This window comes from Canis aureus, chromosome 5, assembly GCF_053574225.1.
Source record: "Canis aureus isolate CA01 chromosome 5, VMU_Caureus_v.1.0, whole genome shotgun sequence".
NCBI lineage: Eukaryota > Metazoa > Chordata > Mammalia > Carnivora > Canidae > Canis > Canis aureus.
The window spans coordinates 60,680,280-60,705,511 of record NC_135615.1 but is presented as its reverse complement, the minus strand read 5'-3'; the positions used below and the strand labels follow the sequence as shown (position 1 = coordinate 60,705,511).

At 45.5% G+C, this 25,232-nt stretch overlaps 1 protein-coding gene and 1 long non-coding RNA gene across 3 annotated transcripts in view; one reads left to right on the top strand and one right to left on the bottom strand.

Moving 5' to 3' along the window:
- Window positions 1-25,232, top strand: part of GNAO1 (G protein subunit alpha o1) — a 172,986-nt gene that overhangs the window by 53,137 nt on the left and 94,617 nt on the right. The gene's annotated exons all lie outside the window — the stretch shown is intronic.
- LOC144314334 (uncharacterized) lies at window positions 17,841-20,661 on the bottom strand. Its single transcript, XR_013380134.1, has 2 exons — window positions 19,560-20,661; window positions 17,841-18,503 (listed from the first exon to the last, which is right to left on the bottom strand). It is a non-coding gene; the product is annotated as an uncharacterized LOC144314334 (long non-coding RNA).

Sequence of the window (25,232 nt, the reverse complement as noted above, 5' to 3'; positions counted from 1 at the left end):
AGAAATGAAATACTGATGTGTGATATCACATGGATGAACTGTAAAAGCACTGAACTACATGAGAAAAGCCAGTCACAAAAGACCACATACTATATGATTCCATTCATGTGAAAGTCTAGAGTAAGGAAATTGATAGGGACCAAAAATAGATCACCAGTTGCTTAGGTATGAGAAGGGACCTGGAAGGGGAGGTGAGGAGTGGGTGATGGCTAATGGTTGCAGGATTTCTTTTTGAGGTAACAAAAATCGTCCAAAATGGAGTGTGGTGACGATTGCACATATCTGTGACTATCCCCCAGATTATTGAATTGTATACTTTATTTTTTTTTAATTTTTATTTATTTATGATAGTCAGAGAGAGAGAGAGAGGCAGAGACACAGGCAGAGGGAGAAGCAGGCTCCATGCACTGGGAGCCCGACGTGGGATTCGATCCCGGGTCTCCAGGATCGCGCCCTGGGCCAAAGGCAGGTGCTAAACCGCTGTGCCACCCAGGGTTCCCTGAATTGTATACTTTAAATAAGTGAGTTGTATGATATGTGAATTATATCCCAATAAATCTATTATTTACTGAGTACTTACCAAGTGCCAGTCATGGTTCTAAGTATTTAACCTGTATTAATTGACTTTGTTTTCACAGTCACCCAAGGAGGCATGCCTTATTATATGAATATCCCCCATTTTGCAGCTGAAGAAACTAAAGCAAAGTTGCTCCAGGGACTATTCTTGCCTTAGCCCATAGGAAAAATGAGGCACAGAGCTTAAGAGCTGTGTCTGTGGTGGCCACGTAACAAGCACACAGTGGAGGGAGAATTGTAGTCTGATACCAGATCCCCCCACTCTTGGCCACTCACTGTGCTGTACTAGATGGAAAGAATGTCCTTGGGGAGTCACTGTCTACTTGAACACGTGCATAAAGGAGAAAGACATGCAAGCAACACTGTGTGGCTGACCATCTACACTAATTTACACAGACTTTAGTGAAGGCACAGCATTACTGGGCCTGTTTCCTCTTCTCTTAAACCACGTCTTAGGGACACCTGGGTGGCTCAGTGGTTGACCGTCTGCCTTTGGCTCGGGTCATGATCCTGGGGTCCAGGGATTGAGTCCCACATCAGGCTCCCTACAGGGAGCCTGCTTCTCCCTCTGCCTATGTCTCTGCCTCTTTCTTTGTGTCTCTCATTAAAAAATAAATAAAATCTTTAAAAAACCAAAAATCCATGTCTTAGGCTAGATGCAAGAGAGCCCCATCCTGGGGTTTTTGAAGGTAGTAATGCAGGTCTATGGGACAACCTTTAGCATTAAAAAAAAAAATAAATTCTAGCAGAGATCCTGTGAAAAGGCCTCACAGTCTAATGAGACTGTGGAGCGTCTTTGCTCTTAGCTGGAATTACATCCAACCAGGACGGTAACCCTGGTTACCTCAGGCTGATGAGAAGCTCTGATTAGCAGTTACATATCTGACTCGCTTAGCAAGAATAAGAAATTGAATCCTCCATTGCCTGAGAAGTCCTGTGTGCTTTCCTAGCCTGTTCTCTGGACCACTTGTTGGAGGAGGCTGGCACATGTCTGGAGGCCTCTACCTCTTTGTCAGGTTGTGATTCTCCAAGGTCCTTTGACTTCCATGGGACTTGCCCTGCCCTGGACAACTGGCTTCCTCTGGTCACTCAGATCCCAGCTAAGGAGGCCTCTCCTCCTCACTCAGGAGTTCCCTGTGGAAGGCTGGAGCCAAGGCAATCAGCCAGCCAGTGGGGGGCCAGCCGCCACAGCCAGGCTGACCTAACACCCATGTTGTCAGGAGAATGGGCAGGGCCTGCCGTGCTCTGAGCCACCACTGCTTTTTCTCTTTTAGCAGAAAGCAAGGCCCCACGCCCACTCACTAGCACCATCCTCCATTGTACCTAGGGAGCTCTGCAAATAAGTCAGATTAGGAATAATTGAGGTATAGACCGCATTGATGGCTCCTCAGGCCGATTCCAGCTCTACTAGTGTTCCATGTCACTAATTTTCAAAACGTGTTTCACTGAAATGTTTCCATTGCATAAAATGGTGCCTTTGGGAACAGCCCACACTAGAGTCTAAAGACAATTGAGCCACGAAGAAGCCATTAAACAACATTTATTTATTTTTATAGATGAAGAAACCCTTTTTGGCTTTTTTAAAAAGATGCCTCATCTGCCACTGTTTGGTCCGGGGAGACGTGACCTTTTAGTCAGCTGGTGCTGCTGCCCTGCTAATCAGGATCATTTATCCATCTGTCAAAATCCATGACTGGTGCTTCTGCCCTGTGCAACTATTAAGTTCACTTTGTATGGATTTGTCTTGGAATCACAGCCTTGATGCTGCATTTGATTCATCTTGGCTGGGGTGATGCTCAGGTCTTTTGTGGAAGAGTTCATGGCCCTGACCAGTTAGAGTGGCATGCCCTGGGGGAGCCAGAAAATCTTGCTCACTGACTCATTAAGGCACAAACATAGCAGGCAATGCATTGCCCTAGGTATTTGAGAAACACATAGAAGTTGATGTGGATGTGGTCCTGACCCAGAAGGAGGTAGTGGATGTCTGTGAGGGTAAATGTTTTGTAAGGTGCATGCATTGCTCACCCTAATACAGAGGGAGAAAATGCTTGGGCCAGATGGAGGGCTGGGGCACTTGAATATAAGGAGCAGCTATTGGATGCTCGAGGCCCATGGGAGATTTTCTGGAGGATATAGCGTTTGAGCTGTCCCCTAAGGAATCTGTAAGATTTGGGAACTGATATGGTGTACTTTCTCTGTCAAAACATGGCCCACTGAGAACAAGAAAAATAGCAGTTGAGACACTCAGAGTACCAAGTCTGGAGGCTACAGCCGAGGGGGCGGATAAAGGGGAGGTTCCTTCAGAAGATCATCAGGGTAAATCACTTCCCCTCTCTGTGCCGGGTTCTCCATTCTCAACATGGTGGGGCTAGTAAGACAGATGGTCATCTGCTTTCTGCTCTCACTTCTGAAAATCCAGTCCAAGCTCCTTGTTTATTTAGAGGCACTGATGTGCAGCTACCATCCATTAGGTGGTGGCGGCGCTTGGTGCTGAGTGCTTCACATATACCAGAAATGCCCAGGGAGCTCAAGGCATTTGCTCAGCAGATACATCTATTCACCTAGCAGACCATGAGAAATACTTCTGTGTGCCAGGTCAAGTGCTGCCCTCAGCACAATATAATTAGCCACACACGCATGGCCAGTGCTCTAGTGAAGCTTAGAAAGTTTTACAGAGGAGAACAACAGTAAACACACACACACACACACACACACACACACACACACACAAAGCAATCTCATTATAAATTGTGGAAAATACAGGCATTTTAGGAGAGAGGCTAGTGGGAGGGTTGTAGTTTAGTTCGGGTATGTTGGGGGAAGGGGCAGCAGAATTCAAACCCAGACCTTCTGAGTTCAGAGCCTAATTCGTGATGACTCTGCTGCTTCCCAGCTGAGATCTCTGCAGGTACCCTGACTGAGTTTGAGACAGAAATTGGGTCTCCCAAGCCCCTAGGTTCACCTCCTTTCCTCACAGCCCAGGCATCCTTCAGGCTATGACCTCAGGGCACACACCTGTCTGCCTGACGTAGGGGGAAACATGGCTGACTCCCACCGAGACACCTCTCTGAGGTGAAGTCAGAGGCACCCTAATGCCCAAACTCCTTTCCCTCCAGCTCCTCAGGGCTCATGAGTCTCAGGTCCTCCTAAAACAGTCGTTAAGCTTTCCTCAAAGGTCATGTTATGGAAAACCCCTATTTAAACCTGCCAGCTGTAATCACAAAGGGCATCAGTGAGAAAAACCTCCCGTAGGGAGTCTGTGTTCATGGTGACACACCCAGGTCGCAATCTGGGACACTGGAGCCCTGTGCACAGAAGCTGGGATCCCGCTGCAGGCATCCCTGGATCCTACCACTGCCTGGTGAGTGGGTAATCGAGTTCAGGGTCTCCCGGCTAAACACCACTCTGGGCACTTCCGGGTGGGGGCCCAGGACAGGGAGCCGGTGTGTCCGTGAACCAAAGGTGCCTCTCCTGGGCCCAGGGTTTCCTTCAGGAATGGTTCACAAGCACCACTGTCCCCCTAGTACTCTGCTGGGGCCTTGTCTGTGCTGCATGTTCTCCTCCATGTGTCCCCCCTGCCATGCCAACCCCAATCATCTTCTCTGTGGCCAAGCTGCTACTGTCTTTCTTTTTACCTGCCCCACCTTTCCTTTCCTACAACCCTTGCCCTTGGCATGGTCCTCCCAGCTCTCTTCCCTGGGTATCCACCTCTTCAAAAAGATTTTATTTTATTTATTTATATATACATATATATATATATATATATATATATATATATATATATATTTAAGATCTTATTTATTTATTCATGATAGACACAGAGAGATAGAGAGAGAGGTAGAGACACAGGCAAAGGGAGAAGCAGGCTCCATGCAGGGAGCCCGACGTTGGACTCGATCCTAGGTCTCCAGGATCAGCCCTGGGCTGAAGGCAGCGCTAAACCACTGACCCACCCGGGCTGCCCTCAAAAAGATTTTTCAAAGAGCAAAAGTTGAATTTGCATTTGTTCATTAAATAAATTGATCAAATAGACCTTATTATGTAATATTTTGTACATATAAAAAGAATATATATGACACCTGGGTGGCTCAGTCTGTTGGGCATCTGCCTTCAGCTCAGGTCACGATCCTGGGATGAAGGATCCTGGGGTCCTGGGATCAAGAGTCCTGCAGTGGGCTCCCTGCTCTGAGGAGAGTCTGCTTCTCCCTCTCCTTCTGCCTGCCACTCCCCTTGCTTGTGCGCTCTCTCTGTGTCAAATAAATAAAAAAAATATTTTTTAAAAAAAGAATATATGACATCAATATAAAGTATTAATAAAAAGCCCGTTTGCCAGGTTAAATATCCTTTGTGACCCACCTCTAGAGTGACAGTCTCTTTAACTGGTCATTTTTCTCCTTTCTCCCCAGTGTAATTCAATGTTCACATGACTGCTGAGGCAGCCTTTCCTCAGCTCAGTTCCCCTCAGTCTCTCTCACACACATGTGTACACACAGGTGTGCACCTCTGTACTTCCCAGAGCACACAGGCTGGGACTGGCCATTCTGAGTGGAACATAACCGCCTGCACCCTGCACTCTGCTATCTGCCTCCCTTGGAGCGCACACTTTCCTTTACCTGGAGTAACCCCACCCACATGTCCCACATCTCTGCCTGTCACACCCACCTCTCCTAGGCCGAGAAGTGTCATGGTTTTCCCAAAGCCACACCTGATTTCTCCATCAGTTATGCTTCCTCCTCCTCTGAGGCCATTTAGAACATGGGTGGTTTTTCTTTTCTCTTGCAACGTCTGACATTTTGCTGCTTTTTATTAAGGTTAGTTTTTCTAGATGTTATCTCACATACAGGATTATAAGCCACTGTGAACTAAACCCATGTCTTTGAATTTGCAAGGTCAAAGTAGACCACTGTGCATGTGATTAATGCTCAATAAATAATTGGATTACAATGAATTGAACAGTCCTCCAAAGCCCAACTCATGTCTTCCCTGAAGCCCTGTAAAAAGAGGCACTCATTTGTCTCCCTAGGGAAACAGGGGCTCCTTAGGCAGGAATATGGTTGATTCTTGGTGAATACTACCTAGATGAAGGAATATTTGCAAGTATTCCACCAAAGATAGAGGGTTGGATTAAATGCTAAGGCAAAAAAAAAAAAAAAGTTAACCTGTGCCACTTCTTGATAAATAATTTCCCTATAATGATATTTGGAATTGCAAACTAAGTATTGTGTGAAGACAAAGCAATTATGACATTGAATGTGCATTTTTACAAATATCAGTTAAGGATCACAGATCTCAGAAAATTATTCATAAAAGTTTGAAGCCCTCTATAAGTATCTTTGGGGGTTAGGGGTTTTGAGGGAAGTTTTGTCTGTATGGTCTCACTTATCTGTACCTTTAACAAAACACAAACTGCTTTGCTTTAAAGAAAAATGCTAAGAAAAACATGCACAATTCTTTGAAACAATTTTTAATAGTATATGTATGCCTTTCATTTTTACTGTCATAACAGGATTTATCATATTAAAACCTCCACCAGCCTTAACTGTTCTATTTTTCTGTGATATTCTCCAGTCCTTGTCCATTGGTAGCAAAGAAACTTTTCATTTCTGCCAGAAATGAAATCAGGGTACTGATGTGAACATGAAATCATTATGAATGTAAAATCTAGTAGACAAACTTTGTGAGCTCCCACTAAGGTACAAAATCCTGTGCTGCAAGTAGGGAGAAATAAGGAGTTTGTCCACTAAACACATGTTCGCCAAGTACCTGCTCTGTGCCTGGAGCTGCTCTGGTCTTTGAGGTGCAGTGCTGAATAAGGCAGAGTCCCCAAAGAGAGAGAAAAGTAATATGTAAGGGGCAGGTAAGCCCTCTTTTATAAGGAAAATAAAGCCCAGGAAGGAGGGTAGAGGGAGCTGAGGGTGTTGGAGACCTCTCCTCTAAGATAACTGAAATCGGAGACTTGAAGGAAGTGTGGGAGAGCGTGAAGAGTATTCCCAGCAAAGGCAACACTAAAGGCCATGACATGGGGCCTCAGGTGTTTAAGGGCTGACGAACGGTGGGCTGGGGAATTGGGAGGTCAGGAGACTGTGCAGGAGGCTCGCCTTAGCCATGTTTGAGGTTGTAGTAAGGACTTGAGCTGCTGTTCTGAGATGATGGGAGTCTTTGGAAAGGATTGATCTCACTGTGCAGAACAGTCTGGGGGCAAGGACTGGACACGGGAGAAGGTTAGAGACTGTTGGAGTTACTCAAGAGAGAAACCGTGGTGGCCTGGACCAGGGCAGTAGAGCTTTGGGGAGGTAGTAGAGTGGTTCTGGATATGTTTTGAAGGTAAAACCAACAAGATTTCCTTTACTCGATTGTGAATGTAAGAGAAAGAAGAAATCAAGGGTGAGTCCAAGGTTTGGGGCCCAGGTAACTGATAAAATGGAGATGCTGCTCACTGAGACCTAGAACACAGGCAGAACAGATTTGGATGGCAGAGTCAGGAGTTCTGTTTGGACACATGAGGCTAGATATGCCTCTTCCCAGTGTCATGGCAGACACTGCCATAGCACGGGTCCCCACTCAACTCCACTGTATCCCCAACATCTCCTCAACACTGTACTTCAGAAACTCACTCCTAGAACGAAAACTGTTCCTGGTATTAACAGAAAATCCAGTGAGCGTGCTTTGGGGATGAGGCTATTGCTATGGACTGGCATGATCTGGGACAGTTCCAAGGAGGAGCAGATTTTGAGGTGAGATTTCTTACCAGTTAGGGGGCTATTGGTTTTAAGTAACAGAGAACACAGCCCCATGTGGCTGAAACCATATAGGAAAGTATTAGCTCACAGATCAAGAAGCCTGGAAATGAAGCAGTCCCCGCATTGCCCAGTGAAGCCATCAGGGACCCAGGACTTTCTGCTTTTGCTTTCAGTTAGCCCCAGCACATCAGCTAGCTCCTTGCTGCAGCAGCTCCAGGCAGCATGGATTCACACACCTAAATCCAGGTGCAATAAAAGGGTCTAGCCCTTCCTTGTTTCAGAAGCCCTACTGGTAGACTTGCCCTGAAGTCTCATTGGACAGATTTGGGTCACATATCTCTTCTTAAGCCAGTCATTGGCTAGGCAGGTGGAGTTATGTGAGGCGCTTAGACCAGTCAGGAAGAGATAACAGATGTCAGAACTCAGCTGCTACTTGGCCAGCAAGGAAGAGAGGAAACAAGGTGGATGGCTCGGCCACCAACATGTCCTCCCCACCTTGTATTGTCAGGAGAAATCAGTGCTGAGAGTTAGGAAGGGAAGATGCTCTAGGTGAGATGAAAAGCTTGAGAGAGGCACAGCAGCATAAGATATAAGGTAGGTCCATGAGACAAACTGGCTGGGTTGATGAATTGCATAGTGTGGCAGAAAGGCCAGAAAGAAACCATAACCACAGAGCTTATCCACCTTCTTGGATAATCAAAGATCTAAAGAATAGTCCTTAAAAACCACAGATCTCAAAGATCATTCCATCTCAAGGAAGGAATTCTTGAAGAACTTAGAGGCTTGGACAATTAGAATAGGAAAGGCTACTCCTAAGTAGAAAGTGGTAAGTAAGTAATAAGAAGAAAGAAGTGAGAATTTTCCTAAACAGTTCTACTTTGTACTGAAGATGAATGTCCTCAGCCCTGTGCTAAGCCCTGTGCTAAGGCCAGGGTTAGTTGACAGCTCTTGGGTAGAAAGTGGAGCATGCGGGACAGAATATTTCCCTTTGGAAAACATAGCCAGAAATGCATTCTGATTCTTGATCATTCCTGCTTTCATTCAGGTTGTTTATCCGTCCCTTTCAGTTGCAGATGATAGAAATCCTGCCCACACTGGCTTAAATTAAAAAGAAACTTAGCAACACCTGTCACTGAAAAGTCTGGATTCAAGGGCTCCAAAGACATCATCAGCACTTGATGTGTCTCGCCTCTGCTTTCCTCTGTTAACTTCACTCTCAGATGGGCTTCCCCTCTTAGGGCCACAAGGTGGGCTGCCCCTGCCTCAGGCCATCCTCATCCTCAGCTGTAAATCCCCTTACAAAGCATGGCTTTCTTTCCTGGGTATCCCAGGAAAAAGCTTACTGCTTCCTGCTGATTGTAATTGGCTGACATTCCCATCCCTGAACCAACCACTGTGGCTTTGAGAAATGTAGCGTGCTCAGACCTCACCTTAATGACATTGACCCAGAGCCGGGGAGGGGTGGCACTCCAAACTCCTGATAGAGGAGTTCTAGACACCAGAACACAGCTGGCAAAAGGTGAAACAATACTAGAATGTCCCAAGCCGCGAATATCCAATCCAAAATTCTACTTCCACGTCCAGGAAATATCTAACATCTTTTAGTCTAACATGCCTTCATGTGTTTTACACCCTATTACAAGCCATCGCAGACATCTCATTTCATCCCCACAATATCCCTAAGAAAGTGGCTGGGTGAGAATTATCCCACTGTACAGATGGTCAGAGAAATTAACTTATTTATTCAGGGTCATCCAGATAGGAAATAGCAGGTCTGGCGTGGGAATCCAGGTCTTGTGGCTCTAAGGCCACAGTTCTAGCCTACTCTGCCAGGAAAACTGCCCATTACATTTATGACTCACTGAGTCTGCATGCATATTTGAAGAGAGAAGTTCTCAAAACTGCACAAATGAAATCAAGTTGAAGAGTCCGCTCAAGGAGTTAACATCACTTGAAGGCTTGCAATATGTAAATGGTAAAATAAAGAACATCATTAAGCTCAAGGGCATGTTTTAATAACAGTTAATTAACTTGTACAAACAGTCAGCAAATATTTCCCCCTTCTGCTGAGATGGGCCCTAGGAAGGATTGTAACATCGAACCCCAGGTGGCCAAGTGTGAACTGGATTTTCCTAATAGTCTCCTTTATAAAGAAGAGCTTGCCTGTGAGTGAGCCTCCTTGTACTCCCCACCTCCCCGTCCCCTTGCTGTCCCCCAGACCATCATCAGCTGATGGGCCTGCAGATCACGTCACAGAATTCAGTCGCTCCCAAGGTTGGTACCCTTAGCTTTTCTCTGTGGGAGTCCTTTCCATACCAAGTGCGATTGTGTGCCCACCACCCACTTTACCTGAACTCCCAACTCCAGTTCGCCAGCCAGGCTGCCATGTTCCTGATCAGGAGGTGGTTCTAGGGTAGATTCAAGCACACCCTGTTAGAGTTCTGGGTGTTTGTAAGTACTTTTTCTGGGGTCCACATAGAATCAGAAGGCTTCAGGTGAGAAGGCACTAGCTAGTGTCACCAGTTCTCAGAGGCCCTGTTATGAGGACAACAAATTAGACCTGTTCCCTACAGAAGGAGCAAGGGCAGAATTTATAAGGAGTAAGAAATTATTCTCCACCCTCAGTGTAGGGCCACATCAAAGAGGATAGAAGGAAGTCCCATGTCAAGTGAGTTGATTAGGCCAGAAATTTGAGTTTGTAATTCACTGGGAATAAATATGAAAGTTGCAAAGTAAATAATAGGTACTGTACTGTGTGTCCCCCCGGTTATTAGTCTGTGGGTTATTATTGCAGAGCAATAATGGGACCGAGGCGGACAGCCTCTGTGAACCCAGGTCTTCTGACTCCCAAGTCCCTCAGCTGGTCCCCCATATGCCAGGAGTCTGCCAGGAGCCTCTCAGATGAGGGCTCAGATAAGCAGTGAGCCCTGTGCTGTACTGACCAGCTTCAGCAGGACGCCAGAGGTGTGTGGAGAGCAAGGTCAGCCCCGGAGGGAATCGGGATGAGCTGGGCCACTCTAGCACCTTGGTTGCAGTTAAACAGAAGCCTGGCTCTGCTTCCTACATCCTGTGTAACCTTGAGTGAATGAGTTCATTTCTCCTCGTGTCTATGTTGTCCTCTGCAACATGGGGATGATAAGAGTGCCTTCCTCAGAGAGGGCGGGTGGAATGAGATGGTGCATGCAAACCACTGAGCATGCTGTCTGGCACAGAGCAGAGCAGTTCTTCAGCACGTTCCCCTCAGGCTGCAGGCTCCCCACCTCCTCCGTCCCACCCTGGGGTCTGGGTCCTCCCCCCGGGGTTCCAGTGTTACTTCGGCACCCACCCTCCATGAAGACTGTAACCTCATTGGGAACATTCAAGTGGACTCACAGACGCACTATATACTTCTCCTGGTACCGGCCCAGTCTTGCTGCTCCTCAAGGGCAGTTGGGTGGGCCCCCTCTTCATAGAGTGGAGGCATCCAGCTGCTCTGATATGCTGCCTCCCTACCGCTCTCTGGGCCTTCCTGGCAGGCAGAGTCCAAGGCGCCCCAAGGAGGTGCCATGCCAGAGCCCGACTCTGAGGCTGCAGTAGGGCTTGTGGGTGATGGGCCGACACACTTGCCTCCTTCCAGGAGTTCATCTGGGGAGCTGTTCCCTCCTGACCTCTGAGTGTCCGATGAGATAGCAGTGGCAGCAACCACCTCTGGAGCCAAGTGTTTGAGCAGGGAATGGCGTCACCCTCCTCCAGGCCTCCCCTAGCCTGGCCAGGTTCTGGCCAGCTCTCCCAAAAAGGCTGTCTCGGGGACCCTGGGTCTGTTGCCAGGACCCATCGCCCCCACCACTCTTCCATCTCACCCGCAGCAGCGTGTGACTCGCCTTATCACAGAGATTAGCGGGAAGGAAGCCTGGGATATGGAGTCAGAAGACTGCATTCAGAGCCCCAGTATGGCTGCTTGCCAGCTTGTGACCTTGAACAAGTCACATTACCTTTCCAAACTTCTGCTTTTTCTCCTGGAAGACGGGGAGAAAGAGGATAGCTGTCCTTTCTCCTTAATAGAATATATGTGAATGTCAAATAAGTTAACTCCTGGTGTAATGCTTAGGTGGTTGAGAAGCTTTTAAATAAAGCCAGAGGTGAATCTTAGAAATGAAAATATTTTTTTGCAGTCTGGTGGGGCAGATATTATTGACCACTTTTTTCATCCATTTGGTTTTGGTGGTTGACAGCATACTGAACTGGATTGCCAGTCCAGTGCCACTCTCACTGGACTTATCAGCTTAGTTTCAATGCTGATCTTTATGTTACACTGCTGGGTCTCTCTCTGATCCAGTCCCCACTAAGAGGCAGGTGGGGCTCTGACCTAATGGGCTGCGCACTTGCGTCATCTTCTGGAAACGGGGGATGTGTGAGTGGCTGAGTGGGAGAGAGGATCCAGCATTGAGCCTCTACCTCCTCAGTCTGGGAGTGGGAGAGAGATGTCAAGTCTTCCTGTGATCAAGCTCCCAATTAGAAAAACAAAACAAAACCTTCTTGAAATTCTAATTGGAATTTGTATTAAATTCCAATATATGAGGTGGGGTGGGGCGGGAAGGGAAGATTTTTAAAAAATATTAAGTGCTCCCATTCAAAAACATGTGTCTTTTCTTCAAATCTGTTTTATTGCCTTCAGTAGAATCTTTTTTTTTTTTTGAAGTGTAACATATCTGGTAAATATACACAAATCTTAATGTACAACTTGATGAATTTTCACAAAGTGAACACACCCAGGTACTCAACACCCAAGTCAAGATATAGAACATGGTGGGCACTGCTCTCTTTTCATGATTACCCCCACCTGGATAGCCACCCTTCTGGCTTCCAAAGCAGAGATCGGTTTTGCCTCTTTTGGTATTTTATATAAATGGAATCATACAGTATATACGCTTTTGTTTTTGTCTTTCACATAACATTCAGGTTTATCCATTCTGCTGTGTATATAGTTGTCGTTTCTCTGCATTAGTGTATAGTATTACATTGTGTGACTGACCACAATTCTATTTATTCCTTCCCCAAATGATGGAGGTGATTTCTGATTTTGAGTTATTATCAATAGTGCTGCTAGGAACATTCTTGTTCATGGCTTTTGGTGAACATATATGAGTACATGTACTCAAGTTCTCTTGAGTATAGACCTAGGAACAGAACTGTTGGGGATTAAATTTTCATAGTTTTCTTCATGTAGGCTTCTTGTATAATTTATCCCTAAATATTTATAATTTTTTCACTGTCATGAATAAGCTATTTGCTTTCTTTTCTTTCTTAGGTACTTATTGCTAATGGGAGAAAACATTAATCTTTGAATATTTATCTTAGATTTAGCCACCTTACTGTTTCTCTTAATTATAGTAGACTTTAAAAAACAAAACAAAACAGGGGCACCTAGGTGGCTCAGTAGTTGAGTGTTTGCCTTTGATTTAGGGCATGGTCCTGTGATCCTGGGATTGAGTCCTGCATCGGGCTCCCTGCAGAGAGCCTGCTTCTCCCTCTGCCTATGTCTCTGCCCCCCTCTGTGTGTCTCTCATGAATAAAATAAATAATCTTTAAAAACAAAACAAACGCAGTAGCCTCTTAGTTTTTCTGAATATACAGATATCATCAAAAGGATATTTTAGCTCTTGTTTTACATCACTGACACCACTTTCTTGCTTTACTACATTAGGTTGTAGTGGTAGATCTTGATAAGTACTAATGGTGATTACTGCCATCTTATCCAGCTCTAGATTTTAATGGAAATGATTATAGAATATCACTGTTTATAATCATATTTTCTGTTGGGCTTTGGTAAACAGTTTTTATTTTGTATAAGTAATTAGCTTCTATTCCTGGTTTTTAATGAAGAATGATTTAAATGTTACCAAGTACATTTTCAGCATCTATTGATGTGAGCAAATAGCTTTTCCCTTTTTGTGGTTGCCATAGAAAACACTGTTGAAATACTCACATTCCTAGAATGAACAGGTTACATGGTAACATGTTTTTTCTCATGAGACATGGCCATATTCAATGTGATAATTTTCTAAAATAATTTTTGCATAACTTATAATAAATGAGAATGGTCTGTAGTGTTCTTTCTTATGCTAGCTTCTTCATGTTTTAGTAATTAACGTTATGATGGCTTCATAGCACTAATTGGGGGATTCTCTATCTTTTAGTGTGACCAAGGATCCTTGAAATAATGTTGAAATTGTCTGTTGCTAAAGGTTGGCTAAAATTCACTGAATCTATCTGGCACTAAATACCTAGTGCCATTTTCAGTAATAGATCTTTAATCACCTTTCCAACTTTCTCTATGGCAAATTGTTTTTTTTCAAACGTTTCTCTACTTATTGGGTCAATTTTAGCAATTTATATTTGGCTAGAGAATTATGAGATTTTCATGTTTGTGGCCATAGATCTGCATGCAGTGTTCTTTTATGATTTTGTCTTTCTCTTCTGCAGCTGTGGGTGGGTATCCTTTCTCATTTCTCATCTTTATTTGCTCTTCTCTTAATTGGCTCACTAGGTTTTATTTTACTCATTACATTTATTTATATTATCTTCTATTCCACTATTTTTTAATTTTATGAATTCCAGCTTTTTTTTTTTATGATAGACATAGAAAGAGAGGCAGAGACACAGGAGGAGGGAGAAGCAGGCTCCATGCCGGGAGCCCGACGTGGGACTCAATCCCGGGACTCCAGGATCGCGCCCTGGGCCAAAGGCAGGCGCTAAACCGCTGAGCCACCCAGGGATCCCCCCAGCTTTTAACTTAGTAATTTATAATCGTAGTTGCATTTGATTTGGTTCATTCTTTCTGTGATCTCTTAAGAAAAGGACTAAATCCCTTTATTCTTCATATTTCTTCTTTAATCCTATGGGCTTTGACTCTCCTCTGAGCATGACTTTTTCTCTGTCCCGTGAGGATTGGTATGAAATGTTCTCTTTTACTGTTTTCTATATAGTTTGTCATTTCCCTTTTGATTTCCTTTTTAATCCTAGATTTATCTAGGAGTGGGTTTCTTAATTTCTTAATTTCTAAGTCAATATTTTTCTTCTCACCTTTTTTAAATTTCTAATTTTGTTGATTGTGATCAGAAACTGTGGTCTATGAAAGCTTTCTTTTGTAAAATTTGTTAAGGTTTTAGCTCTGAAATTCAACACATGATCAATTTTTGTAAATGATCCAGGTCCCTAAAAGTAATCCATTCTGTACTCCAGGAATGTAAGGTCATGTATAATATTTCTAGTAATTCAAGTTATATGACTCATTGTCTTTGTTATCTTAATTAATATTTGCCTATAAGGTGTGTTCAATAGACATCTTTGAAATTTCACACTAAAATTTCATTTATTCAACTTCCAATACACGCTTTATATTTAGTTTCTCTCTCGTTTAATGTTTACAGGTTTCGGATGATTCTAACTGCTTCATAATGCATTCCCTTTATCAGGGCACCTGGGTGGCTCAGTGGGTTAAGAGTCTGACTCTTGATTTCAGCTCAGGTCTTGATCTCAGGGTTGCGAGTTCAAGCCTCACACTGGATTATGGAACCTACATACAAGAACAGCAAAAAACATTAAAAACAACAACAACAAACATTCTGTTATCATTACAGATATCGTTATTTAGCCTCTGCAATTTTTTAAACTAAAATTCCCCTTTGCCTAATTAATTTTGACACTACTACTTCCCTTCTGTTTGCATGTGTCTGGTATCTTTTTTTCTATGCATTTATTTTCAACATTTCTACATACCTTTATTTTAATCAGTTTTCTTCTAAATATCATCTACCTGGGTTTTGGTTTTTGTTTTAATTTTTTAACCCCATCTGCTGTCTTTTAGTGAGAAATTTAGCCCATTAATTGATGTTGATTTTATTCCTTCCATCTAATAGTATGTTTTTAATTTCCTTCCATCATTATTTCTAGGTTTTTTTCTTTCTTATTTGTGCTGATTTGATGTAGTTGCTTTGCATTCCCTTCTTTTTCCCATGCCAATCTGGAATTTCTCTACTTTTCCATCGTATTAAAGGTTACACTCCTTTCCTCTTAATTCATAACAAAAGACATATTGCTCCACTATTATTTGAAAGCAAGATAACATGAATTAACTACTTCTCCCTCCAGGATGCTCCATTTCCTCCCTGCTTTTCTCTACTTCAATGGGATGAGACCTTAGAATTATTTCCCTGTCCACTACTTAAGATGAGACCATGGAAGACTTTTATTCCCTTCCTCTTCAATGCCTTGATTTTGTTAGAATTATTTAATATCTTTAGCTTTAGGCTGTTGTTGGAATTTCCCTCATATTATGGCCCTTCTATTTTCAGAGTCCTTATTAACCAGTTCCATTTAGGTTTCTGAGATGAGGGAGGGAGCAAATGTGTAAGCAAGTGTCTGTATTCATCAGAGTTTCCCGACCTGTTCATTTTCCTCCACAGTAAAGTCATTTTTCTGGTGCATTTATTGTTTGTTCGTTTTTTATTTTTTCAAGATCTTATTTATTTATTTGAGAGAGAGACAGAGAGCATGAGAGAGCACAAGCACAAGTGGGAGGTGCAGACGGAGAGAAAAAACAGGCTTCCCCCTGAGCAGAGAGCCCAATGGGGGCTCAATCCCACCACTCCGGGATCATGACCTGAGCCAAAGGCAGGTGCTTAACCAACTGAGCCACCCAGGTACCCCTGTTGTTTGTTACTTTAAGTATTTTTCATGTATCAGTGATAAACTCTGTGATTTCTTGCATATCTGAAAATATCTTTTGCCCTGAAAAATGATGGTCAAAGTATTTGAGGGGCTTTGGTTCTCTTTTCTGAGTCATCTGTATGTAGACAGTATTCCATGCTCTTACAGCTCCTAGTGTTTCAGATGAGAAGTCTAATGTCACTCTGATTTGTTTGTTTGTTTGTTTTCTTGTAGGCAATATGTTCTTTCTGTCTAGAAGCTATTTTTTTAAAGAATTAATTTATTTGAGAGACAGCGAGCCCACAGGGGGAGGGGCAGAGGGAGAGAGAGAGAGAGACTCTGAAGCAGAGTCTACACTAAGTGCAGAGTCTGATGCAGGGCTTGATCCCAGGACCCTGAGATTATGACCTGAGCTGAAACCAAGAGTCAGACACTTAACCAGCTGTCTGGAAGCTTTTAAAGTTTTGTGTTCATCCTCAAAGTTGGAGAACTTTACCAGGATAACCAATGTGTATGTTTCTTCTTGTCATCTTTCCTGGAACTTTGTGAGCTCATGCAGTCTGCAGACTCATCTTTTTTCAACACAGGGAAATTGTCTTCTCTTTATCATTTAATTACTGGCTTTCCTCCATCAGCTCCTTTTGCTTCTTCTAGAACTCAATATTCTCAGGTTAGATCTCCCTGGGTCTGTCTTCCAGGCCTTTTATCTTTTCCCTCATGGATTCTGTCTCTATATTTTTGCTCTAGACTTGGAGAGTTTTTCCATTTGGTCTTCCAGGCCACTAACTCACATCTCAACAGGGATTTACCTCCTATTGTTGGGAAGACTGATTTTTTTCTTAATATGCAGCAGGTCTTTTATGTCTGGCCTGAATAGCTTTAGGGCACACGTGATTTTCTGTTCGACTTGTCATTTGTCTCTTAGAGCAGCTCTGCTTCGGCAGCCATACGTACTGCTTGTCCTGCTGATCTTCTGCTAGTAGAACTTGGAAGTGTGTTGTCAGTGTTCTTTGTTTGATGTTGGCGCCTTGGTTGTGGAGTCTGGAGCAGCAGCACTCCATTGTGGAGTGGAGGTACCCTTGCCCTCTGGGCCAGTGGTGTCAAAGCCGGTGAGCCGCCAGCATGTGCTTGGGTCATAGGGACAAATCTTTTCTCCCTGGCCTCCCTCATCTCCTTCAGCCCCACAGGCAGAGGGTCAGGTGGTGTGCAGCCCACATATTCAGCTACATCTTGGCCTCCTGCAGTCCAGGGAGACCTGGGCTGCTTCAAGCAAATATCCTCTCTCCTCCCATCCTCTCCTCCCTACACTCTCACACACATACTGGGCTCTACAGGTGTCTCTTGGCCAGGCTCTTCCTAGCATTTGCAGCTTTTGTTCCTTGCTCTGACATTCTCTGCAGCTGGTCTTCAGATAAAGGGGAGAGATCCCCATACCAGTTTTTCAGTCTTATTTCCTGCACATATCCCCACCTGCCTCAAAGCCTCAGCAGTTCTCTGATTTGGAATGGGCAGATAGAAAGGGGATGCTAATCTCCTTCGGGTTACTCTGTTCCCAGAATCACTGTCACTCTCTGTCAGTATCCAGTGGGTCAGCTGAGTCTGGATAACCCCCTACCCTTCCCTTCCTCGGGGCACTCAGGCACTTGACCATCCTGCCCCCATCCCCTAAAGCCCCCTCCACTCTTCTGTTTGCTGGAATCAGATTAGACACTGGGCTGGATTCCAGAATCATATGTTCCAAGGTCCCTTGCATTGCAGACTAGACACTGTTGATGACCCTTGAGATGACTTGCTCTAGTATCAGGGACACAGGGTTCAATAACCGTGAAACCCATGGTGGGAAAGCTTTTTGGTTTTGGGTTTGGGTTTGTTTTTTGTTTTTTTTTTTTTTTCCAGTTCTTTTTTTTTATTCTTCTGATTATGAGAAATAGAAAGTCATGGGTTTGGTGTTACTATGTCTTTGACACCTCTTTAACACCTATTAATCTCTGTTTTAACAAAAAAAAAGAGCAGGTTTCTTGCTCAGAGTCTTTGGTAGGCAACAGAATTTGCCTTCAGCTGGGGTGGGGAAGGCTGATAGGGGATGAGGTTTGGAAGGAAAATCAGTAGTTCAGTGAGGGACCTCTCTCAGGTCTGCAGTGCCTAGTACATATCCAAGTGGGGATGTTGAGTAGGCAGTCCAGAGTCTGAGCCCTGGGGTATTCCAGTGTTTAGAGATTGGATTCTTTCCTCATTGTCAACCAGTACATAGGTACCTTTCCCACTTGTTGGCTGAGTGCCTTTGCATTGGCTAGCTCAAGAGGTTTGCTTCCCATCACTTCTGGACCACTTCTCGGCAGCCGAGGCCACGTGATGGTCATTAGTGTTCCATGTGTCTAACCCAGCAGCACTTACTTAAGTGCAAACATGGACTGTGGCCAGACTTCCAGCTGTGCAGAGCCTTCTGGTTGGCCTTGTATCCTGTAAGATCCATGGGGTGTGCGGTATCCTCCAACAAGGCTGCATAGAAAGATGGAAGCAAGCTGGACCTGTTTCCCAAGTTTGAACATGGTTCATACTAAATGTTCCAGATTCACTGGATCTGTCAAATTCCTGGCTACTACCCTTATTTAATAAGGCAACAAAAAAAGGGGGAAGGAGAAGTCTGCCATTAGTTTAGCACTTTTCCTTCCTACTAACATACTAGAAATGTTTATTCTGCCAGGAACATGTGGCTAATGTCGCTTAACCAGCTCTTTGGAGGGGTCACCATGCCGACAGGGCCGGCAGGTAATAGCTAAGGGCTGTGGATTAGTGGGGCCTGTCTGGTTGCCGGAGCACATCAGCCCTGCCAATGGCAGGCAGCCAGACTCAGGTCCCACCCAAACAAGGCAGAGCCACACATCTGATTTTTTTCAGAGGCCAGAAATCAGTATCTTTTTGTGAGAATTCTCCTGATTTATAAACATTTGCTGCAATAAGAACCAAAATAAACAACAACAACAAAAAAAACCCTCCAAACTACTGCAGGCCAAACAAAATACTCTCTTTCTATCTGGCCCAAATGCAGGCTGCAGATGACTGGTCTGAGGCCTCTGCTCAGGGACAGTGGACCAGCCAGTTGCCCTGGTTCTTGCGCCTCCCCCCAACTACTGTAAAGTGGGGCACTGTGAGGGCCATTGGGATGGACGTTATAGAGGGAACCCTGCTTCAATCCCCAGGGCTACTGTTTACCAGCTCCATGACATCGGCCACACAGTTGATTAACCTCCCTAAGCCTCAGTGTCCTTATCTATAGAATGGGGATAACTGTGTTACCTATCCCTGAGATGTGTTGTGAGGATTAAGTGAGATAATGTATATAAATACCTAGTCCAAAGTTAGTATTTAATCAGTAGGAGCTGTTATTATTCAAATAGTATCTGTGAAAATGCTAGGAGAACTTAAAAAGGAAGCATTGGGTATTCATCATTATTAGGGGCAAGGACACAACAGCCAGGAAGCTCCTCACTGTGTCTCCCCAGCAGTGGGAGGCAGCAGGGCCATACCACTAATGGCCTCACTCAGCTTTCTCACCTTTATTTTGTTCACGAAAGCAATGGCTGTGTTACTATCCCTGACGTCCCGGGACTTGCTGTCCTAGTGCCATGTCTCCACAGCTTCCCTGTGGGCTGGTGTCAGAGGCGGGCTGCCCTCCCACACGGGGCCCTACCACACTCAGCCTCTGGGCAGCTCTCCCCACCCAGGATCGAGGGGTGCTAGGAAAACAGAGGGAGGGTTTTTGTCATCTCCTTCGGGAGAAGTGAGGGTTTGCTGCATGCCATGCCTCTTGCCCGAGAGCAGGGCTGGGAGAAGTTTTAGTCTGAGATTGGACAGGGGACCCCGTGTAGCTCTGGCCCCCAGAGCCCTGATGGTACTTCTTATTTGGATGTGACATCGCGGTCCGAGCTGCTCCTGTACACAGCTCTTTGTTCTTTGTAGAAAGCACTGCCAAGCACACACTTGGCTTCAGATGGTCCATTATTTGAGGTCCAGAGTATGGTAACAGGCTTGAAACAACAGACCCACAGCGGGAAGCAGAATCTTTGCTTAGGCATTCCTGCGCAACCAGCAGAAGAGCCTCAGGGATTGTTTGTGATCAGTGCGAGTCAGCAAGTCCACGTTGGAGCTGGGGAATGCTGGAGCCTGCAGGGGCGGCCTGCTTTCCAAGGGCAGCGGCAGCAACCCCCAGGAAGGCCAGAACCACATACCAAATTAGACCAAGTGCACCATCAGCTTCACACACTGTAGGAATGCCATGACAGAGCGTGCTCTCCACCGAAGAGACCAAGACCATGTCTTGCACTTAGTAGGCATTAGGAGGTGTTTGTTGAATTGAATTCCATTCTTGGCAGCCCTGTTTGTGTCCGATGCTGGAAAATTGTCTTCTCTGACCTTCCCACCATCCTTCCCAGTCCCTAACCACCTCTGCTCCCAGGCTGTTCTAATCAGCATGTAGGTTGAAGCTCAAAGCCCAGAGGATGCAAAAGTGCCCTAGGGCAGTTGTCTCAGCAGTCGCCTATGGTGATAATAAACAAAATGAATGTGGTGGAGATACGTGGCAGTGTCAGGGATCCCCCAGGACAGACTCCATCCATTCATTTGTTGTTCACATCTCTTGCAACCATGTGTCTGGCTCCGTGGCTTTCAGCACAATGAAAGCAGAGACGCATCACAAGGAATCAGAATATCAGGTAGAGAACATTGAGCAGAGCAGATACAGCGCTGGAAGTGGTTGCAGAAAAGCCAGGACAGGGGCGCCTGAGTGGCTCAGTTGGTTCAGCATCAGCTCTTGGTTTCACCTAGGGTCGTGATCTCAGGTTCATGGGATCGAGCCCCATGTTGGGCTCTGGGCTCAGTGTGGAGTCTGCTTGTCTGTCTCCATCTGCTTCTACCTCTACTCATGTTCTCTCTCTCTCTCTCTCTCTCTCTCTCTCAAATAAATAATAGAATATTAAAAAAGAAGAAGAAGAAGAAGAGCCAGGACAGGGGTTGATCTCATGAGGATTTAGTGATGACTGGATGTTTAATGAGGGTTAAGAGCTTCTGATTCAGGGCCAGTGTGACAAGAGAAACCTGACTGTGGGTACCCCTTAATGTGGCAATGCCTTTCCCCTCCTTTCCAGGCAGCCAGCGCTTTTACCCCCTCCTCAATCTGGTCTCCTTTGAATGTGCTTGAGGGTCAGCAGTGTTTCTTGGAAACTGTGGTCCACAAGCCATCCATAGAGTGGTCAGGGGCTCGGGCTCTTGGGAAGACCTGCCTTTCCTGACACTAAGAAAGCTCGTTAACTTCTCTGTTAGCCAGTTTCCTCGAGGAAACTAAACCTTTCACTAAGGCTGGATACTGGGAGGTAAGGTCTGAGGGTGGTTGGAGGGAGTCAGGATGTGGATGTCCCTGAAGACCTCAGCGCATGCTGGCAGCCTATGGGGGCTTCAACAGCTGCTAGCTTCATTGTCCTTTCTCACTACCCATCCTCACAGATGGAAAGAGCTCAGACAATTGGCAGTATGCGTTTCTCTTGTGTCCGTACCTGAAATCCTAATGAGCCTCTGACTGAGTGCACAGATTCTTAGGATGGCCACATGAGAGGCCCATCCTCCTTGGAACACTTGATTTCAGTCTGAGCCAATTTCAGGCTCAATTCCCATTCATAGCCCCTGAGCTGCTAGCCACTGGCCCAGAAGCAGGTCTCCTCAGCATCAGTTCAAAGACCATGAGGGACCAGGAACTAGTCACCCTCCTGTTGGCCTCGCAAGTGAGCAACAGAGCCACCAATGGAGCCCTGATTCCATTGCATGTCAACCCCACCCAAGGCAAAATCAGCCGAGAGGGCACAGCTGGGCTCCCAGCAGTATCTGTTCCACCTGCAGTCTGGGTGGATGCCTTTGGCCATAAGAGCAGAATACACGGCCCTACCCAAACATCTCTAGAGAGAGGAATGGATGTGGAAGCCCACAAAGTGATTTCTGTGGACTCTCTCTTTTGGGCCATGACCATACCATAGTGGTTATTAATGAGGAGCTTCCATCTGCTTGAGGAGGGCTGGGGTGGGAAGCCCCAGAGGCCACGGTGGGGCTATTTAAATCCACCACGCAGAGACCAGCATCCTTTCTGGGTCACATCCACCGCCAGAGAAGGAAGGCTGGCTGGGCTGGGGTTTGCTCCATTTTTCTGTGATTATATTTCTCTTGATCTGGCAAGACAGGCCCTCACCTGGAATTCTCCCTCACCTTCTTTCAAAGACTCAATAAAGGGATGATGCAGAGGGAACCAGAAGAATGTGGCTCACGTGTTTCAGAAAGGCTCAGGGACCTGAATGCAGACATGGCCGTCTTTGTCCAACGAAAGTTGGCATGACAACTGGCTGGCTGCTGCTGTTTGATTGGAGGGACACATGAGTTACCTTGGAGAGGAATGTGGATTCAGACTTGCTTTTGGCAGACTTTCCTGCAAGTGTTGCCCCAGCGGGCATGAGAAATGTGATTTCCCCCAAGGAGCCTTGTTTCAGTGATCTGTACCTCTTGCCTTGAACTCTCCTTGGCAGAGATCTGAGCAGGGTACTTTTTATGTGTCTCTCTGTTTCAGAACAAACACTCACCTAGAATTGTCTGCCATCTGGGGCAATGCTTGGGGGAGCTCTATGGCACATCTCAAAGTCATCCCCTGAGTGCATGCCAAGCAGTCTGAACTGGAGAACAGGGGGTTCTTTTCATGCCCTTTTGTCTCTTTAAGTTGGTGGTGGGTGTTTTGGTGTCCTTCCTCCCAAGCAGAAGAAAAACAAGTCCTCGTTTAAAAAGAAGAGAAAGGGGAGAACCAAGGGCCTGTGAAAAGCCTTTTCCAGGTTGCCTTGGTCTGTAATCTAGAAAAGAAGCAAGAAGAGTGGAGTTCCTGATGCTTTTTTGGGCTTTCGGGGCAGTGGACAGTGCCTGGGGAGCCGCTGGCCCCTGATAATGCCTGTAGGAGAAAGTGACCTGCATGCAGCTTGACTTGGCTGCTTTGAAGTGGGCCTGGGGCAGATGTTTTCCTGCAGTGTCATAGCCCTCAGAACCCTAAGAAGCCAAACAATAACCAGACACCCCCTTTCAGATCAGGAAGTCTGTGTGGCTAGTCCAATGTCTGTCACCATCCTTCCAGACAAAATCCCGGGGGCTCTGTGGTCATCATCATTGCAGTGTGGCTGAAGCACAAAAGGAAACATTGTGTCATGTAACTGAGTAGCCCGGGCATAGCTAGATCCAGGTACGTGCTATCCTGACTGGGCCGGTGGGGAGCAGGGCCGCACCCCAGGAACAAGAGATAGGGAGAGACCCCATGGTGGGAGGAAGGATGGTTCTCCAAAGGAGGGGCGAATAGAAGTTGGGCAAACAAAAACAGCAGATGTCTGCTACAACCCTCATTTGCCATTTACAAAGCTCATCTTTGCTCATAAGGCGGATTCTGCAGTGAGTCACTGGTGCACCCCACAGCGAGTGGCAAGGGAGCCGAGAGGAACCCAGATAGGAGCCCTCCCACAGATTGTCAGAGTCCCACCTGGTCTGCTGAGATGACAGAGCCTGTCATCCTGAGATTGGAAGAGGAGATGCTTTAGATGGCTCAAGTTGGCAAAAGCCTTGTCTGTGAGCTGTCTTCCAGAGACAGTGGGCTCCAGGGGTCTTTTCTCTCTTTCCTGTGGTTCATGAGACCGCACCCAGGGCCTAATGAACAGGGATCATAAATAATGAACAAGCATACTGTAAACAGGCAGGGAAAAAGGGCTTTTTTTCCCCAAAGGATTGAACAAGATGAGCAAAGCTCTGCAGCCTCACTTGTAGCATTCTCCACAAAATATAATTAAAAAGCTGTTCACACTGCCCCTCAATGTATAATATTATTCATATATTAAACATAGTGTACTAATAAAAATACTTCATTTCATTATGTCAGCAGAAGAAAGGGCAATCTAGCAGCTGCCCTAATCAGGCAGATGGGAAACCAGAAATGTTACTTAGATTTAAGCAGTAAAATCGACATTGAACCAATTTGCCTCACTACAGGCTTTTACTGTGTTTAATGAAAGCTCATGGCTTTACATAAGGCATTGTAAAAAGGGCTTAGAAGCCATAAAGCTCTCTGTCATGTCTTTGCAACATAACCAATGAATTTTAACAGTTGGATTTCAAAGAATGGCTTTGGATTTTTCCAGAAGTGAGCATAGAGTAGGCAACATAAGGTATCTGTATGTGCTGGCCCTTAGGAAACCTATATAAGCCAAGGTTAGGGGTAAAAGGGAGTGAACTCCCACCAGTGAATGAGGGAGTAATTCTAATTAACATCACTAGAAAAAGGGCCACAGACCCTGGCCCCTGAGGGGGAAGACTAGTCAGCATCCAAGGTGGGAAGACAGGAGTAACAACCAGAGGTTGAGGTGGTAGGTGAGTCAGGGGAGCCCATTCATCCTGGCCCACAGTTTAAAGGTCACCTACCATCATAGGAAGGAGTCATGTGTAGAGCTGCCATTTTGGAGCTGACGAGGCGCTAAATGATCACGTTTCATTCAGCCATCCAGCCACCATTAACTGCCCATTCACCATGTCTAGGCACTGCTTAGGGTACTGTGGTTTGTAAACGAGACAGACAAGGCCCTCACCCTCATAGAGCTCATTGGAATGTGGGGAGACGGTATACATGTAAATAGATATATCATAAGGCAGGAAATGATGGTGGGAGCAGTCTTTTTTTAGCCATAGTGATCTGAGGAGGTGATATTTGAGCAGAACTTGAATTGAGCAAGGTATGCAGGTCTCTGTTTCAGAGCTGCTCAGTTTTTGGTCCATCAAGAGTCCCTGTAATTTCTTGCCGCCATGTTTTATGAGCTGTTGGATTCCAAATAGACTACATTTGGCAAAGACAGAGATATGACCATGGAACTGGGTTAACCTGAGTGAAGCAGGGTCACCACAGGGAACTGACACAACCCAAGTCCAAAGCTGAGGCAGCACACATAGGACATGTCCAAGCTCACTGTCGCTGGTCAATGGTGGAGCCAATGCCAGGCCCCAGGTCTCCAGGGCAACTAAACTAAGATCTAAGCTGTAACAGTAAATGGAGCATTTCTTAAAAATGCTGACATGATTGGGAGGCCATAGGAGGTTATGCCTCCAATACCAAGGTGGAGTCCCAGGTCAAGGTGATGATGCTGACCTAAGAAGGGTGAGCCAGACACCCTAGCT